The sequence below is a fragment of the Pipra filicauda genome, unplaced genomic scaffold (assembly GCF_003945595.2).
Source record: "Pipra filicauda isolate LSUMZ 115617 unplaced genomic scaffold, ASM394559v2 scaffold321_size1097455_pilon, whole genome shotgun sequence".
In the NCBI taxonomy this organism is placed as follows: domain Eukaryota; kingdom Metazoa; phylum Chordata; class Aves; order Passeriformes; family Pipridae; genus Pipra; species Pipra filicauda.
This window is the reverse complement of record NW_024104445.1, coordinates 202,428-222,075: the sequence shown is the minus strand read 5'-3', so window position 1 is coordinate 222,075 and position 19,648 is coordinate 202,428.

Genomic DNA, 19,648 nt, shown 5'->3' with positions numbered 1-19,648 from the left:
AGTAAGAAATTACAGCAGCTCCAGGTCTGCTTCTTATCAGGAGCCCCATGACTGAGCAGGGCACTGCTCTTCTCCATGATCCATTATTTCATGCCCAGCACACAGCTGACATTGAGTGCAGGGAGGCAGGAATTAGGGTCAGACCTTTCTGTAAGGGCACAGCAAATCCCTGCTTGCATGTCCAGCAGGTTGCCTTTGCAGCAGGAGACGTGGTCAGAGTTCCTCTCACTGGACAAATCCAATTTAGGTAAAATTCCAGAACTTTCACTGGGCTGGGTAGACACAATCAGTCTCTCAATGGGATCCCACTGTACCTTGCAGGGGTTATCAAAGTGGCTCTTGTGGTTGCAAGGAACATGGACTTAGAAAATAATCCTCAAAGCAGATTGATTCAGGGACTTGCCTTTGTCCCTTCTGGCACCTTCACCATGGAGACCCAGCACCAAAGATGTGTGGGCAGTGCCCTCAGTGGAACTGTCACCCACTGGAGCTGGGAGGGGGCAGACACCAAACATCAGTGATCATAACCCACTGCCAAAACCAACCCATGGAGGTCTGTGCTGCAGCACATTCCCCATCCTGGAGAGCTTTGGAAGAGCTCAGAAGATCTCATACCCACACACACATGGGTTTGTTTTGCCCTGCACTGGTCACAAGGATCTGATAACTCTGATTTGTCTCTCAAGACAAAGGAACATTGTTTAAGGGATCCTTTTTCATGTAACAAAAACTGTCCCACTGCACCTGGTCTTTCTGTCACCTCCACCAGTGGCTTTAACCTTGGGTTAACTCTGCCAACAACTCCCAGAAGGCTCTGAGAGAAAAGTGAGCCCCTTGCAGGAGTCACATTTGCTACACAGACATTTACACCTTCCTGGCACAGGATTACAAACCACTCAGACAAATTAAGCAGCAGCATTGGAGGGGAAGACCTGGGGGTGTCTGATTTGAAGTATGAAAGCAAAAAAAAAAATAGTTTGGGGGCTTTTTTTCAAAGCTTAAGCAAATGATTTAGTGAAGCTGATGAAGACAAAAATTCTCAGGGTGGCTTATGAAAATGAGCAGCTGGCTAACAAGGAGAGGTAAGGTAAGGCTCAAAGCCTGGCTCAGAGCTGGCCTCACCTCCTTGGAACCACCTGCACAGGTTACAGACCAAGCAGTGAAGGGGATGAGCAGTATTTATCCACCCTCTGGATTAAAATTCAAAGGTGGAGAAGTCACATGAGCTGTTGAGGATTCCAGCACCGAGAGGCTCTGGGAACAGATGGCCAAGCCCTGCGTGCTCAGCCCTGCCGGAATGCACGGGGAGACTCCAGACCTCAGGAAAACTGAAGGCTTTTGCTGCAACTCGATCCTGACAGCACGTGACTGTGACTGTGACCTTCCAAACCAGCCCAGTATCAATGCTCAGATGTCTCCTCTGTGCCTGCTCACAGCTCTGGGACAATCATTACCCCCACCGTGCCCTGAGCCTTCCTCTGCTTTGCCCAACAATGTCCCGTTCCCAGTGGGAAATGGTCCAGCCTCACCTCAGCTGGCATCTACAGTCCAGCTATTCCATTCCAAAATAGCTTGTTCCCCATTTGATCTGTCAAATCAAAAAACATAGAGAAATATAAAAACTAAAATCACATGGAATGACAAACACTGAAATTGTATAATGTGAAAAAGTAAACTAACCCAAGGGCATGAAGACTGGTCCAGCCACAATTTTTGCATCTTTATAGCCATCCTTGATAAAGACACCTTTATACATGATAGTTTTGCTGAGACTATTCAAAGTTAGGCCAACAGAAATGCTCTCCAACCAAAGGGACTTTGGTCACCACACTTGTGTGATGAGCAGCAGCCTGAATGTGCTGATACCAACACGGCTGTGCCCGGCGTCCTCACACAGAGAGGTTCAGCCTGGAAATCATCATTACACAAACACGATCTTAATTAATAGCCATTGCTTTCAACATGCAAAGCAACTGCCACGATCACCCTGTCAATGGTTATTTCTACAGCCCCAAGGGCTCATGGATGAAAAGCTGATGGTAAAACATCCTCCATCTCCTGCTCCCTGGCTTCCCTGCTCTGCTGAGGAGGGCTGGGAAGAGCCCAGCTCTGCAGCAGCCCATCCAAAGGGGTCTTTATGCCATGGAAGCAGCTCTTTTCACTCAGGAGGGCTTATTTTGCCAGCAGAACTGCACCCACACTCAACCCATACCAGACACCCACAAGGCACATTCCTAGATGGAGGCATGGCTCACACCCACCCACACACCCAGGCTGGGATGTGCAGCCCTGTTCCCAACATCTGAGCCGCTGTGTCACTGGCAAACAGCTCTCCCTGGAATGCTGAATGCTCTGGAATATCAGTAATTATTACTGGGATGTGTTAATGTTTGCAAGAGCAAAACCCACCTGTCTGGCTGTGTTAGGTAATTCCAGAGCAGAGCACTCAGCACCACAGCTGTGCTTCTGTTCCACCCCATCTGGGTCTGCTCATTCCCCCATCCAGTTGTGTTCCTATAAATAACCCCAAGCCACAGGCAGATCCCTCAGCACACTCCTGGGGGGCTGCCAGGGCAGGAGAGCTCAGAAGATCTCATTTTTAATCTGATTTTTGGGCACTACATCCCTGGAGAAGCTGCTGTCTGTCACATCAGCAACTCAGAGGATCTAGCAGAAAAGATAGAGGTGTTAACTGCTCCTCCCAGCTGCTGCCCAGCCCAGAAGGCAGGGATGTGATACAGCCTCCTCCTGTGGGGAGAGACAGATGTGCTCAGAGCCACAGCACAGCTGGGGAGCTCAGGGCAGCAGACCCAGCCCCCAGACAGGGGCAGTGGCTGTGGGGAGATTAGCTCTGCGACTACACTTGGGAAAGCAGCCCCTGAATTCACGTGGAGATCAACAAAAATTCTGATTCAAGGATTCCTGGAGAAAGAAATGGACCAGATGATCCACTGTGGTCCCTTCCAACCTGAGCAATTCTGGGATTCTGAGATTACTCATATCCTTGGGAATTCACTTGCAGAGGTGGCCTGTGTGTATCAGTCCCCAGACAACAATGGAAACACAATCTGTTGAGACACACTAGCTGAAAATCCAAGGAACAGGTCTGACAGAGGCAGGAAACCCTTTCTTTCCTCCTGCCTTTCCTCCCTGGGTGACGACACACAGGGATATTTCCAGCTAACACAACTCCTGGCCTACATTGGCCAAACCCTCACACAGCTCTGATAATGCAGTGAAAAAGCAACCCTGGTTGATTTTTCTTTCATGCAATTTAACTTCTAGTACTCAATATAACACACTCCTTCCCACTCTTGTGCCCAGAGCCAAACAAGTGGATCTGCTGGAGAGGGAGGTTAAGTTGGATTTAAGATCTGCCTTGAGTTTCTGATTGCAGCCCACATTGGAGTGGATCCCACCCAGGCTGAGCAAGAGGTTGCAACCACATGGGTTTGTCACGCATGGAATAAAAGAAAGCATTGAGAATTCATGCCTAAACATTAAGATCTTTTTCTCATTCAAAAAAAAAAATTAAAATAATAAAACAGCTGAATCAACCAAAAGAGCAGAGTTTTTCCAGGGTTTCTGCAAGGTCAGATGCAGCCACAGCCAGGCTGTGGCCAGGAGGATCCTGCACTGGGACACAGCCCATGGCAGGGAATGCTGGTGGGGTGATGCAGCCCTTTTAATCCTCTCCCTGCTTTCCTCCACTCCCCTGCCCTGTGAAACCAGGCCTGAACCTCCAGCTGCAACTGCTGTGCTCTTGCAAAACCCCGTTGAAGAAAACAAAACAAAACAAAAAAGAAAGGACACTTAGGTGACACTTTCAATCTTGCTTTAGAAAAGTCCTTGACAGGTTGTCAAAGTGGATTTGTTTATTAAAAGTGGGTTTTTCCTAGCAAGGAGCACAGGATGTCTGTACAGTGGATGCCATAATTGCACAGGTTTGTTAGTAATTGCCTCGGCTGGAACAGGATGCATTAGCCTAATTTAAGAGAGGAATAAGAATGTATGAAAGATCACAGATCTCATTTTCAAGGTGAACTCTGATGCTGCTATCACAAGCCCAAAGGAGAGGTGCTGGACATTCAGAGTCACACTGGCTTTGATCACAAATAGTTCATATGTCACAAAGTGCTTCTAGAAGAAGTTTCCTATTCTCTTCATCAGGCCTAGCCATGGTCTCAAAGAATGAAGGCAGAAACCAGAGCACATAAAACAGGGAACATTATGTAACTCACCATGTCTTCCTCAGGGAGGATAATCTGTACACTTAAAAACTGACATTTGGCACTTCTTCAACACTTCCAGTTAAAGGCTTCTAATATCAAGTCAGGCCTTAGAACTTTGTAAAAATATTACCTCTCTTTTACAGAGGGTAAAAGCATCACAGGCAGCAAAACATCAACCAGCCTTGCCTGGACACTGCTTTAAGTTCTTTTGTTTAAGCTGCTGACTGCCCAACGGCCTGGGTACACTGCAGGGAGCCTGCTCTCACTGCAGCTCCTTGATTTCTGTGGGGTTGATCAGGTCCCAAAACTCTTTTTAATATAATACTCCACGCTGTGTAATCTTCTGTCTTATGGAGGGTCAACGCTGCAAACTCTCCTCGCACTTAAGTTTCATTATCTGTCTGCACTAATTCTGCACAGAGGGCATTTCCTCAGCCCTCTGCTCACACCAGATGTAAAACCAGGCAGCTGCTCAGCAAGAGGGAAAAAAGAAAAGAAAACCCAGAGATTTACCTTTCTTCAACACTCCTGGTCACTTTTTCCAAGACTCATTTTGCACGTGGCTCAACACACACTCCAGAAACCCCGGGACACAAGCAGGTTATGTTCTGTGCCTGCAAAGCACCATCCACACTTACAGGGCAATAAAAATTAGTTTAATTAATAATACACATCAGCAAGAGAAATGTTAATGAGCACCCAGCAGGGGAGAAAAGGCCTGTTGTCTGATCTCCTTGTGTGGACTGCTTGCTTTGGCAGAGATCAGCAACTGCATCAGCATCACCATCCCGGGCAGGGAGGGCTCTGACTCATCAGGGACACACGCAGCAACCATTTACATCTCTCTTTTAAAGCAGACACTGTTGCAATCAGGAGTTACTCTTGGCAGCTCCACACCAACTTCCACTTGTGGAGTTTTGGTCATTTATTTAAAGAAGAATTTCGAGTATCCCTGGGCATCCAGGGTATAAATACAGACAGACACGGGGCCTCCTCCATCAGCTCTTTGGCCACGTCTGCAAATTCTACTTGAGCCACAGCAGCTTCGAGGTCACAAACACAATGAGGGGGACAGTATCAAAACTCCCTGCCCCTGGGAGATCCCTGGGAATATCCAATCCCTTTCCTCAGGGTTTGCTGAGCAGAGGCACGGGCGCTCACACCGCTGTGCTGAGGCTCAAGCAGACAATGGAAATCCTCCTTCCCAGTGTTTCTCCTGCTGCCTCCCCGTTGCAGGAGGTTTTGGCACCCCAGGAGTGCCAGCCCAGTGCTCCCAGCTCCAAGGCAGCCCGAAAACTGGAGCTCATCCACAGGGCTGTGGGAGGTGGTTTCCCGCAGCCAATGGAGGAGCTGCCGTTCCTGTTCCTCCCTTTCATCGGGAGCATGGCTGGAAACAAAGGCCCGGTGGAGAAAGGCGAGTTGGCTGGTAAAACTTCCCAGCACTAGTCAGGCCTCAAACCTGGCAAATCACGCTCATTCCTCATCATCCCCCGCCCTCCTCCACAGCCGGGATCACACTGGGGCGGTATTTCAACCCACACGTTGGGTGGGGACGGGGATGGGGAGGATCTGTGTGTCCTGTGGGATGGGGAGGATCTGTGTGTCCTTTGGGATGGGGAGGATCTGTGTGTCCTGTGGGATGGGGAGGATCTGTGTGTCCTGTGGGATGGGGAGAACCTCTGTGTCCTGTGAGATGGGGAGGATCTGTGTGTCCTTTGGGATGGGGAGAACCTCTGTGTCCTGTGGGATGGGGAGAATCTGTGTGTCCTGTGGGATGGGGAGGATCTGTGTGTCCTGTGGGATGAGGAGGATCTGTGTGTCCTGTGGGATGGGGAGGATCTGTGTGTCCTGTGGGATGGGGAGAATCTGTGTGTCCTGTGGGATGAGGAGGATCTGTGTGTCCTGTGGGATGGGGAGAACCTCTGTGTCCTGTGAGATGGGGAAGATCTGTGTGTCCTGTGGGATGGGGAGGATCTGTGTGTCCTGTGGGATGAGGAGGATCTGTGTGTCCTGTGGGATGGGGAGGATCTGCGTGTCCTGTGGGATGAGGAGGATCTGTGTGTCCTGTGGGATGGGAAGATCTGCATGTCCTGTGGGATGGGAAGATCTGTGTGTCCTGTGGGATGGGGAAGATCTGTGTCCTGTGTCACTGCTGGCACAGCCTTGAGCCACAACTCCAGGCCATTCAGCATCTACACAACGTGCACCCTCTCACTGCAAAAAGCACCAGCACCTGCAGCAGGAGGTAAAATTTGGGCCTGCTGTCACACAGGGGCAGGAGATAAATGATGTCTGTAAAGCAGCTGCCATGAGGGCAGTCTGGAGGTTTGAGGAGACATTAAAGCAATGAGGTTTTAATAAAAGCCAGAAATGATTAAGACCAGTGCGCTGTTATCAAGCTCGAGCTGCGTGAGAAAAGGTGCTAAACTCCCCAAAACACAAGAATATAAACAGATCAGCAGCATGAAGGGGGTGTTCTGCTGGGAAGGAGACTATAAAACTCACAAAGAAAACCCAGAAAAAGTGAGGGTTAGGCACAGAATACGCTGTGACAGAAACCTGGTCTGAATCTTAAAAAAAAAAAAAAAAAAAAAAAAAAAAACCATGAGAAATACAACTTGCAGAGGCTGGAAAACAGCGTGGAAATAAAAGACAGAATATGATCCCCCCTCGCTGGCCTTTCCCAACGCTGCACACCCGAGGCTGCCCTTGCTTCTCACCCCGTATATTCCCAAACTCAAGGCAGAGGAACCTTCAGCAAACGTGCTCAGAGCAGTTTGTTTGCTCACTGGTGGCATCTCCCCGGTGCAGGGTTGATGTTGATTAAAAGACAGCAAGGCTCTTCACCTCACCTCTCCACACACACAAAAGCTACAGGATCTGCCACTACAGCAAGAGTAAATATTCCATCTCATCCCATCTTTAAAGGAACAGTCATTGTTTCTCCTCAAAGTGTGGCAAAAAACATCAAACATTCCAGACTTCGCCTCCAGGCCCTACAGGACACCTCATAAACAATCACCTTTGTGTAGTAAGAAGGCGTTAAAGCACCAATTTGAAACCATCCTAGTAAGAGTAAAAAGCACCCTTCCTAATCCAAGGAACAAAAGGATTTCTAATGTGTGGGATTCGAGGATCCTTAACATTTAAAACACAGAGCTGATAAAAGCTATTACAAACAACTTTGCAATTAAAAGCACCCAACGTGTAGGTTACCAGTTCAGCAGTGGCACTTTCTGCAGAGCCTCCTGGCTGTTGATTTAATCTATCAAATATTAATAATGCTCTTCAATTAATAAAATATTTAGACTCCTGCTTTACACCCTCATAATCGGGAGGTTTATGTGCAAACCGGCAGGCCAACAGGGTCCTGCATGGAATCACACAAACCAGCTCACAGCCCACTGTTAATGCTTTCACCTCCCAAATACAAATATTCTCTTCCTTGCACTGACAAACCCACACTTGACAGGGTGTAAATTTGCTGCCAACCCCCCTGGACGTTAGAAATGCCCGAAAAAAAGAAGTTGTTTTTTCAGATCCCATAAAATTCAAGTGACTTAAAGACCCATTTCCTGCTTAGTGCAGGTCCCAGTGACCTCCAGGCTGGAGGTGTTGCCCCTCCAGCCACCCCAAATCTTTGATTCACAGGGCAAATGGAGCCACTGGAGCCTCCAGCACCTTCCATGAGTCCCTTCCATGTGCCTAAAGCAAAACTCACACACAGGGAATGAACTCGAGTCAAGAGCAACCCAAAAACATGCCTTGGGTGACACCCAGGAACCAAGATCATCAAGAGAGGCAAAATTAAACTACAGGGGGAAAAAAAAATCCACTAAAAATATACAGCTGCTCCCACCTGGGCTGAGCTAACCCAGCATCAAACCTGGAGTCAGTCTGGAGGTTGGGCTTGGCTTTGGAATCACAGATTTGGGACATTTGCATTCACTAGACACCAAGGAACGTTTCAATAACTCCCTCCCAATCCTGCAACAGGCATACTTTCAATTCCCAAATCAACAGCTGGATGAAGCATGTAATTTTGAAACCCATTAATCCTTTCTAAGTCTTCCACCATGTGCATGTTTAATTTCCCACTTCTTGAAACAATATTATGGTTTTTGAGTGAAGCAGAGCTTCTGAATGCTCTGGGTCAGCAATATGAAACATCCCCAATTCCCACTGAAGTTGGATAAAACATTGGGGTAATTTGCCTCCTGGCTTTGAGCCTGTGGGAGAAATTACCTATTAAAACTTCCTCTGAAACTGCAAGGACTAGAAATGTGTGACTGGAAAGGAAGAAGGCAGTTCAGACTCTCAAGAAGCCAGGAGCTCCTGCTTAAAAAATGAAAAGAAGGAGGGAAAAGATGTATTTCACTGCACTCAGGGCTGTACTCAAACACACCAGCAGATCATGGCCAAGAGTCCCGGGGGGACCAGGGCTCCCTTTTGCAAGTCAACAGGCTCAAATCCTTCTGTGCACATCTGCACTTGAGCTCCAAAATGAACTAAAAATCTGAAGGAGTACTCTGAACGAGTTCTAACATAACCAAGGCCCAAGCACAGGGTGTTGCAGTTTGGACACCTGGGCTGTAATTCCCTCTCCATGGAGGTGCCCGTGCCCTCATTCCACACTCCCTTCAGCTCCAGGGATGGCTCAGGCCATCGGGTTCATCCTGGCTGCCCTCCTTTCTCAGCAGCAATAAGCACCACATTCCTGTCCTTTTTAGCCAGGAGAGCAGCAGGAGGAGGCACGTTTTGCTGCAGCATCCCAAGGCTCCTGGATTGGATCTCACCCTCTGCCTCACACCACAGGGAATGAGCCTGTTGTGTCGCCTTTGAGCACCACTGACCTCCACTCCCCTCAGCCTCCCGCTCTTGCTGGGGCTGTGAAGGCTGTACAAGCCCACAAGCCCCTCCTGGGGCAGGTACTGGCCCAGCTGACCCAGGGGCACGTCATCACCATCATTATTTTCATCCCCGTTCGCACAATTTTACATTTCCCTGTAACAAATGGGCTCAGTCACTCACCTGGCTCTACTCTGAGTTTATCCATGGCAGCCTGGTTATCTTGCTCCGTGTTTACTTCCTCCCCAGCTGCACCACCTGCACGTTTCCTGCCTGCCCGTGTGCTGGCTCTGCAGGATGATGATCCGTAGGCAAACACAAGTGGACCTGAATTTTCTGCTCTACCACTCGCCCGCCTCCCTGTCCTGAACTGACACGGCCTCCGAGAGCTCTCCCTCGAGAAGGAGACGCTGCAAAGGATGCATTTAATATTTAACAACCCACCTCCACCCCAAAGCCAGCCCCTGCTGCACACACACGGCTCAGCCCCACACCAGGTGGGCCCACCTGGCCCAGGATGTGCCCTCGGGGTGTGTCAGGTTTGAACAGTGGAGCTGAATTATCCTAAATGCAAACTCGGGCACAAGGAGCTGGGACAGAAGCAGAGATGGCCAGACAATGGGGGGGATCAGGCTGGGCAAGAAGGAAACGGGAATCCTCTTGGAAGAACACTTCCTGCTTCCAAAGAGGATATGCTGGATGTCCTTGATACTTTGCCTATGCTAGAAAGTTTAAATGAAAAGCAGGAAAGCCTTTCTTTTTTAGAGGCAGCGATACCACACCGAGCACTTTTACAATACAGTTCAGTCTGGGTTTCTGCACTTCCCAGAGCCTGGCAGCCACACTGAGACAGCAAACGCTCCCATTCCCTGCTGGATTTACTTTACCACTTCAACCAGTCACCAGCCATCACCGATGAGATGTTCCTGCCCGCACACCAAGGGAGGACAGGACCCATCCCTGATCCACCTGATCCACACACAGCTGGGTGAGCCTTTCAGTGGTGACCTTTGGCTTCCAGGACAGTCAGGAAGAGGGAAATCTTCAGAAAAACATGTCTTGAAGCACCCAAACAGAGCCCTTGAACCTCTCACAGTCCTGCACAAAATATAACCCCCTCTCACCTCCTCCTTTTCCGGGACACAAAGCACAGGTACCAGCACTTTGCCAGGGAAAAGCAAGAGGAATACAACCTCCTGCCACCCACTTCTGGGGCAGAGAGGGGAAGAGACAGATAACAAAGTGCCTGGCAAGATGATAAAGGGCAAGGTCATGGGCTGGCATTTCAGATCAGTCCCTCATCATTCCAATATCACGCACATTTGGAAGTGGGATACCCCAGGGTGCTGGTACCTCGCTGTCTCTCAGGGATGCTCGTGCCTCCAGCCCCTGGCCCAGCTGCTCCCAGGTGAGGGATCCAGCTCCACCTCCCAGCACAGCTCCAGTGGGTTCCCTCCATGGAAGAGCTGTTTGTTTTGCTTCTTGTTGTTGGGGTTTTTGCTGGTAATTGCATCTCTACCAGGGTTTGTGCTGACACAGCGCTGGTGGAGGGGAGAGCAACTGCTTTGCATTCATGGGCAGAGAACTAAGTCGGCAAAACTTCACAAACGTGGACCAAGGCTCTGCTTTGGGAAGCAAAAAATAAGCTACCTTGGTCTAAAATCACCTCTAAACTAATAAAGCTATATCCACAGCAAGGGCTTTTATTACTATTTCAGCAAAGAAAAATGAAAAATCATCATCTTCAGCCAGCATAATTATATTGGAAGGGGGTTTTTTTAAGTATAAAGCCGGCCTTTGATTTTGCCTTGACTGACAAAACGTTCTTCAGATGTTCTCTTTAGTCACATTGGCTCAGTCACATCAGCTTAACACAACTGAAGGGCACTTCTAAGGCTTCCTTAAAGCTTCACAACATTCTGTTATTATTTAAAGTTTCTCTACATGGAAGAACAGGATGAGTTCCAGAAGGGCCTTTACTAGCCCATAGCATGCGAGAATCCATGAAAAAAGTAAAATTCAGCAGCCATTTGACACAGTAGAACCATGTTAACAAAGTAACCCCCATGGGGAAAGATATAAAGTCTCCTTATGAGATGTTAAGTATCAGAAAGGGGAAAGAAACCTTCTTTCTTTGTACAGAGTTAAAATGTATTAATCTGTTACCCCAGGAGAAATTTAACCCAAGTGAAACGCAGGTGTGTTGTGTGTCCAGTGAGAGGGACACACCTCGCTGTGCTCCCAATCCCGAGGGAAGGAGCTGTTCTGCAGGACACAGACCGAGACAGGATCTGAATTAAAAAGCCACAGGAAAGCAAAGCCCTCTCCTCACCCACAAGAGTGACTGAGGGGGGACAGGCTGCTCAAAGCAGCGCTGGGTTGTGAGACACCTGCCAAGCACAACGTGGGAATTGCAGCAGTGCCCTCTGTGCTGCTGCTCCAAGGCACTGCCCAGCAGCTCCTGGCTTCTCCTGTGATCCCTCCTGCACTCACCAGCCTGTGACAGCAACCTCCCTCCAGGCAGGGACAGGGCAATGCTTGGATGTGGCTGAATGTTGCCCCTTAATGGAGTGGGGAGTTCACTGAGCAGGCAAAGAGCTCCGGCCCAGCCCCCGGCACCGGCTGGTGGAGGGATGAGAGCTGGGATCAAAGCCAGGGCAAAGAACTGCTCAGTCCCAGAGTCCTCACCCCAGCCTGGGGGGCTGCTGGGAGCCCAGTCCATCCCAGATCCAGCCTCACCCAGGGTGCTGAGCAGCTGGGAAATGTGTCCTGTCTGTGGCTCACACTGTGTCGCTGCAAAGATCAAAGCTGCACCTCCAGGAAAAAAGATGCTACAGATCTGAACAGAGAGGAGGGGGGAAGCGATGAAAAATGCAGCCTGGCTTCTGAAGAGAACCACTTCATTCAAAGCCACACAGGTAAACTCTTCCTGCACCAGCCTCCCTGGGGTTACCTCAAGCCCCAGGAAAAAAAGCGTGGCTTGAACCCTCCTTTTTCAAACTCACACCAAACAAGCATTTTGGGAAGCACACAAACACAAGGGCAGCTGATTTTCTTCACCAAATTGATGCAAACTGGACGAGCAGCATCAAATCCATTGAACATGCATGATCATAAAACTGGCTGAGTGAGGCTCAGCTCCTTAAAACTCAATTCCTTAAAGTTTAAACTTTAGCACAGCAGGTCTAAAAGAGGCAAAAGTCCCAAACTGGACTGGATATAAGACCTCTGCTAAAGAAAACCAACAGCAAAACCAGACTTCTGGGCAGCATCATGGTTACTGCACCTCAGGACTGCAGCACAACCCTTCCCCAAACACAGAGATCACCTGGGGCAGGTAACCATAAGAGAACAACCACTGAACTTCACAGTTCAGGACTTAGGAAGAACTTGGTGCTCAGAGAGATTCTCCCTCACCCATCAACACCAAGATCTGGCAAGAAGCTGTTCTAGACTGGGAGTTTTTGTCTGGAGTTCAGTGACTGCCAGCAGGGTTGTCTGCAGGTGGGGTGGGCACTCCCTGCAGACACGCAGGCAGCGCTTTTCCAGCCTGCCCACTCCCTCCCAGCTCTTTGCTGGGAGCAAGTATCTCCTCCCAAAAACACGCCTCTGCACCTCCCCTGGCCAAGTGAAATAATTCCCTCTTGCACATGGCAGGACACCATGGATGTGGGATGTTGGTCCTTGCTCTCCCACACCAGCACAGGGGAAGCAAAGAGCTTCTCCTCCAGTCCTCACATTCCAGGCTGTTTGATACCAACTTCCTCCCCTCTGGCCTCACAGGGGTAGAAGCAAAGGCAGATCTGGCCTCAGATATATGAGTTCATGGGGGAGGGGAGGAATTAAACTCCAAATGAGTCACTGTTCCCTCCCCATAATCCACAGCAACATCTGTGGATATTATGTCTGATTCTAAGAGCAGTGGTTCTTAATGCTCTGCACACAGGGCAGAGCCAGCCAGGACTCCTGGGAGATGCTTCCCAAAATAAAAGGTGTGTGTCAGGAGTGATAAGACTGACCTGTGCATGAGGAGTTGATGAGTTACGAGCCAGTTCCTGCCCCAGCTCCAGCCATGAAAGCAAACCTGGACCGTGGAGTCACAGAAGCACCCGAGGGCTGATTCCTCTATCACAAAATCAACACCTGATCCCCTTCAAAAGCACAAAGGAAAGGCAGCAGGATCAGGCCAATTCTGACAGAACAGAAAGCACAAGGGAAGCCTTGGATGAACCTCCCACCAAGGATGAGGGGAATGCTGCCTGAGAAATAAATTCAAGCTGCCTTGCAGCATTTGCAGAGAACTGCTGGTGCCACAGACTTCACCCCACAAAGAGCAGACATTCCCTGCCACAGCACAACCCTCTGAACACGGCACTGCAGAGAGAGAGCTGGGAAAGGCAGCAGCCAACCTGTCACCCCCGAGCAGGTGGAGGTGACACACCTTGTCACTGCACCTGGCCACGGTCACAGGGCATCCAGCCTTTGTACACGAGTGCACACCTGTACTATGGTCTGTGTGTGCACACCTGTACTATGGTCTCTGTGTGCACACCTGTACTATGGTCTGTGTGTGCACACCTGTACTATGGTCTCTGTGTGCACACCTGTACTATGGCCTGTGTGTGTGCACACCTGCACTATGGTCTCTGTGTGCACACCTGTACTATGGTCTGTGTGTGCACACCTGTACTATGGTCTGTGTACAACTGCACACCTGTATTATGGTCTGTGTGTGCACACCTGTACTATGGTCTGTGTGGGCACACCTGTATTATGGTCTGTGTGTGTGCACACCTGTACTATGGTCTGTGTGTGCACACCTGTACTATGGTCTGTGTACAACTGCACACCTGTATTATGGTCTGTGTGTGCACACCTGTACTATGATCTGTGTGTGCACACCTGCACTATGGTCTCTGTGTGCACACCTGTACTATGGTCTGTGTGCACACCTGTACTATGGTCTGTGTGTGCACACCTGTACTATGGTCTCTGTGTGCACACCTGTACTATGGTCTGTGTACAACTGCACACCTGTACTATGGTCTCTGTGTGCACACCTGTACTATGGTCTCTTTGTGTGCACACCTGTATTATGGTCTGTGTGTGCACACCTGCACTATGGTCTGTGTGTGCACACCTGTACTATGGTCTGTGTGTGCACACCTGTATTATGGTCTCTGTATGATGTACACCTGTATTATAGCCTGTGCATGATGCACACCTTCGTTATAGTCTGTGTACAACTGCACATCTATATCACTGTACATCTGTACTACAGTCTGGGTATGATGTACCAGGTATATCTGTATTATAGTCTGTGTGTGATGCACACCTGTATCACAGTCTGTGCATGAAGCACACCTATATTATATCTGTGTGTGATGCACACCTGTATCACAGTCTGTGTATGAAGCACACCTGAATTATAGTCTTTGTATGATGTACACTTGTATTATAGTATATGATGCACACCTGTATCACTGTCTATGATACACACCTGTATTATAATCTGTACGAGTGCAGACCAGTATTCATCTATATATGAGTGCACACCTATATTACAGTCTGTGTATGATGCACACCTGTATTATAATCTATAATGCACACCTGTACCACAGTCTGTGTATGAAGCACACCTGAATTATAGTCTTTGTATGATGTACACGTGTATTATAGTATATGGTGCACACCTGTATCACAGTCTGTGTGTGACGTTCACCTGTATGATAGTCTATGTATGATGCACACCTCTATCACAGTCTGTGTGTGATGTACACCTGAATCATGGTCTCTGTATGATGCACACCTGTATTATATCTGTGTATGATGCACACCTGTATTATAATCTATAATGTACACCTGTATCACGGTCTGTGTATGAAGCACACCTGAATTATAGCCTTTGTGTGATGTACACGTGTATTACAGTATATGATGCACACCTCTATAATGGTCCATGTATGATGCACACCTGTTTCACAGTCTGTACACAAAGCACACCTGTATGACAGGCTGTGTATGATGCACTCCTGTATTACAGTCTCTGTATGATGCACACCTGTACCATAATCTATAATGCACACCTGCATGACAGTCTGTACACGATGCACACCTGTATCACAGGCTGTACATGGAGCACACCTGTATCACAGGCTGTGTAAGATGCACACCTGTATCACCACCTCGTTGCTCTCTCTGTGTCCGAGGGCTCACAGCCAGCAGCTGCAATCCAGTGTTCACCTGAGGGCACAGACTCACAAGAAGTTTATATTCCCTAGCAAACGCAGGCAGGAGTCTGAGCCTGGCACGAGGCAGCTGGTGCTGCAGCCCCAGGTGTCCTCACATCCCTCCGGGGGACTGGGATCCGTGTCCAGGGGGAACAGCCTGCCCAGAGCAGCTGTGGCTGCCCCATCCCTGCAAGTGTCCAAGGACAGGTTGGACAGGGCTTGGAGCAACCTGGCCCAGTGGAAGGTGTCCCTGGCAGGGGGTGGAACTGGATGATCCCCTTCCAACCCCTTCCATAACTCTATGATTCTGTGCGCGCGGTGCGGCGGGACAGCCCCGGCCCGGCTGGGAGCGCCCAGGCGCGTCCTCCCGGCTGGAAACCCCAAATGACCACTGAGCTGGGAGGCAGCGGGTGCCGGGAGCAGCAACTCCCGGTCCCGGCTCTCCCGGGATGAGCAGCTCCCGGTCCCGGCTCCCCGGCACGAGCAGTCCCGGTCCCGGCTCCCCGGCACGAGCAGTCCCGGTCCCGGCTCTCCCGGGATGAGCAGTCCCGATCCCGGCTCTCCCGGGATGAGCAGCTCCCGATCCCGGCTCTCCCGGGATGAGCAGCTCCCGATCCCGGCTCTCCCGGGATGAGCAGCTCCCGATCCCGGCTCTCCCGGGATGAGCAGTCCCGATCCCGGCTCTCCCGGGATGAGCAGTCCCGATCCCGGCTCTCCCGGGATGAGCAGTCCCGGTCCCGGCTCTCCCGGGATGAGCAGTCCCGATCCCGGCTCTCCCGGGATGAGCAGTCCCGGTCCCGGCTCTCCCGGGATGAGCAGTCCCGGTCCCGGCTCTCCCGGGATGAGCAGTCCCGATCCCGGCTCTCCCGGGATGAGCAGCTCCCGGTCCCGGCTCGGAGCTCCCCCGCCCCGCGGGCCCGGGACCCTGCATGGCTCCCGCCCGCCGCCGCCCCGGACCCTGCATGGCTCATAGCGCCGGCCCGCCCGCCGCCGCCGCCGCCGCGCCCGGCGGGGCCCCGGACTCTGCATGGAGCCGCGCCAGCACCGCCCCGCCGCATGGGGCGGCCCCGGAACATGGATGGCGGCGCCGCTGCTCCCCCCTCCCGCCTCCGCCACACGCACCCGCTCCCATTGGGGCGAGCCCCGGAATCTGTATGGCACATACCACTGACTCGGCGTGGAGGGGTGTAACTTATACAGAGTCCCGGGCTCCCTACACACAATGGCAGCAGCTCCCACATTCTTCCCCTCAGAGGAGTTGGACTGAACCATGGGGCGGCGGGGGCACGGCCCCCCTCCCGGCCCCCGACAGAACCCGCCTGGCCCTGGGCGATACCACTCTACGCTCCCCCATCTTCCTTCCCCCCGCCCGGGCAGATGGACGGCGCCGCTCTCACTCACCTCGGCATCCACTGTGGCCATGGCCGGAGCCCCGGAGCGCAGCCCCGCCCCCCCCGCGGCTCCTCACGCCTTGGCTCCGCCCCTCGCCCCTCATTCTTCTCAATGGAGACGCTCGGCCTGGCACGGCGCATGCGCGCGCCAGCATGGCGGCCCCCAGGGGCGCGCGGTCCGTACGGTGTCATGGCGGCGCCCGTGGGGAGGCGCCGTACGGGCGGTGGGGTGACACGGGGACAGGGGTGGGATGGGGACGGACCCCTCCAAACCGGCACCCCTGCACCGCGGCGCGGCACCGGGAGCTCTCGAGACCCCACGGCAGGGGGGGAAGAGCAGCCACCGTTCCCAGCTGAGCAGAGAATGAGCTCCCCGAGCTTCCAGCAGCACTTGGCCAAAAATCCTACACAAAACCCCTGCAAAGCCTCAGAGAGAGCCAAAAAAGCCCCTCCGTCCTCCTGCCAAAAAGTTAAACCATTGAAAATCAGCTTCTTTTGTCTCTTCTCCCATTTTGGGGGTTATTTTCCCACTTTAGGTTATTTTCAGCCCAGCTCATGGAGGATCTTTGGTGTCTGCCTCACCTTAAGACGGGGATGGGGCAGAAGGAGCAACTCACCCTGGTCCTGCCCCATGGGGGGGTCATTTCCAGCCCTTTCCCTCCCTTTCCCACACCCTAAGCACCCACAAGAGCTTCAACTCTCCCAGACCCCACAGGGCCCCTCCCAATGCCCAGGCCCTAAACCTGTGACTGTAAAACAATTATCCCTTTTACAGCTCTCCAGCAAAGCAGAAAATAGCAGGGAGATAAACACTTCCAAGGGCTCCTCAGCCCCACAGCTGCATCCGAAACCACCCAGGGAAATCACACCAGCCCCAGGGAGACACAGGGACAGGCAGGTGCCTCTGCACCAACCTCCTGGGCAGGGGAATCCTTGTTTCTTAGAGGGAAACAGGAGCCTTTAAGTGCCCTGACATCAATTTACACATTCATTATCACCTCTCTGGAGGAACAAACTCCCTCCCTTGTCCTCAGGCTGGTTTCCTGCAGCCCCACCTCACTCCTCTCAGTGGGCAGAGAGACAGTTCAGTCACAGCCTCCTCCCGAGGGGCAGCTCCAATCTCTGCTCTCTGTGAGCAGGGACAGCACCCAGGGAACGGCTGGAGCTGTGTCAGGGCAGGGTCAGGTTGGATCTCAGCGAAAGGTTCTTCCCCCAGAGGGTGGTTGGCACTGACCAGGCTCCCCAGGGCAGTGGGCACAGCCCCAAGGCTGCCAGAGCTCCAGGAGGGTTTGGACAACGCTCTGAGGGCCAGGGTGGGATTGTTGGGGTGTCTGTGCAGGGCCAGGAGCTGGACTGGACAGTCCTTGTGGGTCCCTTCCACCTCAGAATACTCTTATTTTGCTTTATAGTGAGATGCTCACCCTGCAAAGTTCTGAGTCAGGGAGGCAGCAGAGGGGAGACGTTCTCCAGAACTTCTGTCAGGTGCCAGGGTCACATCTGGGGTTATCCTGCTCCCATCCAACACCTTCACCCCACTCCTGTCCGGGCTGTGCCAGCCCCGGAGCCGTCGCTGTATCAGAGGATGCTCTGACTGACACCAGGGGGGTTATGCTGGCGGAGCTCAGGGAGGAGTAGAGATGCCCCCGGTGCCCGCACAGAGCGCGATAACCCGGGCTTTGGGACAATTTGTGACAGCAAAGCGCCGCCGCGCTGCCAGAGCATCCCCAGCGGGGACCAGCACGGGCCGTGTGTCCCCATCGCTCACCCCAGACCCGGAGCCCCGGAGCCCGCAGACCCCCCGGGGGTGTCGATGGAGGTATTTGTGTGTCTGTCTGAGAGCCCCCCATGTGCTCCAGAAGCTCGTCAGCGCCTCGGGGGAGCCCCCAGGACCCAGCGAGCGGCCCCGGGGCCGGTCCGGGCGGGGAAGGAGCAGCGGCCGCTCCCGCCCGGCAGCGCCGCGGTCAAAATAAGAGTCCCCGGGCCTGGGGACCCGCCCCATCCCCTCAGAGCAGCCTCTCCCCCAGTTTGGCGGCGGCAGCTAATTCATTCATTAATTAACTAACTAACTAACCACCCCAGAGAACCCCCGCGCAGCCCCGGCAGGGCCGTGGCAGCGTCCCCGCGGAGCCCCCGCCGCGGTGCCTCGCGGTGTGTGGGGACACGGAGCGGCCCCGGGGGTCTCCCCGCCCTCGGATGAGCCGAGCCGCGGAGGGAGGGGGTGGTGGGGTGCGTGTCCTTCCCCTGGGATCCTCCCGGGATGCGGTGACTGGTCCCTGCACAAAGAACCACCAGAATGGGGAGACTGGAGACCCTCCGGTCCAGCGAGGGCCGGTGTCACCCTGAATATCACCAACATCCCCAATTAGGGATGCTCGGCATCACCAACATCCCGCCCTGGGGATGCTCCACGCGGGGTGTAGGGAATTGCCTGCCTTCATCCCTGCTCCTACAAACCACCAACACCCAGGTCCCGGCACCCCGGGGGGCCCGTGCTGACCCCCGGACAGGGGTGAGGGCGGTGGGTGAGGCCGGACGCCCACCGGGACGGGCTCTGGGGGCTCCTCTCCCCTGGCGTTTGCTGGGGCTTCGTCTTTCCCAGATGGAGCTGAGGACGCTGCAGCCACCGGGGAAAACTTTCCTGGGCCATCAGGGACGGGAGAGGCTCCCGCAAGAAGCAGGAATAACCAGGAACACACGGAGCCCTCACATCCCATGGCCACCGGCCACGGCCCTTGTTCCCCTCAAACCCACCGGCTTCGCCAACACCAGCGGGATGTGCTGTGCCACGAGCTCCCTGTTTTCCTGGAGCAGCTGCTGCGATCCCAGAGGGGACCGGCAGAGCCAGGACAGGGCTCAGGGCTCGGCCCGGGACAGAGCTCAAGGCTCAGGGCTCGCCCAGGCAGCCGGGGCCGTCTCGCAGCCTCTCCGCGGCCGCTCCGAGCTCCAG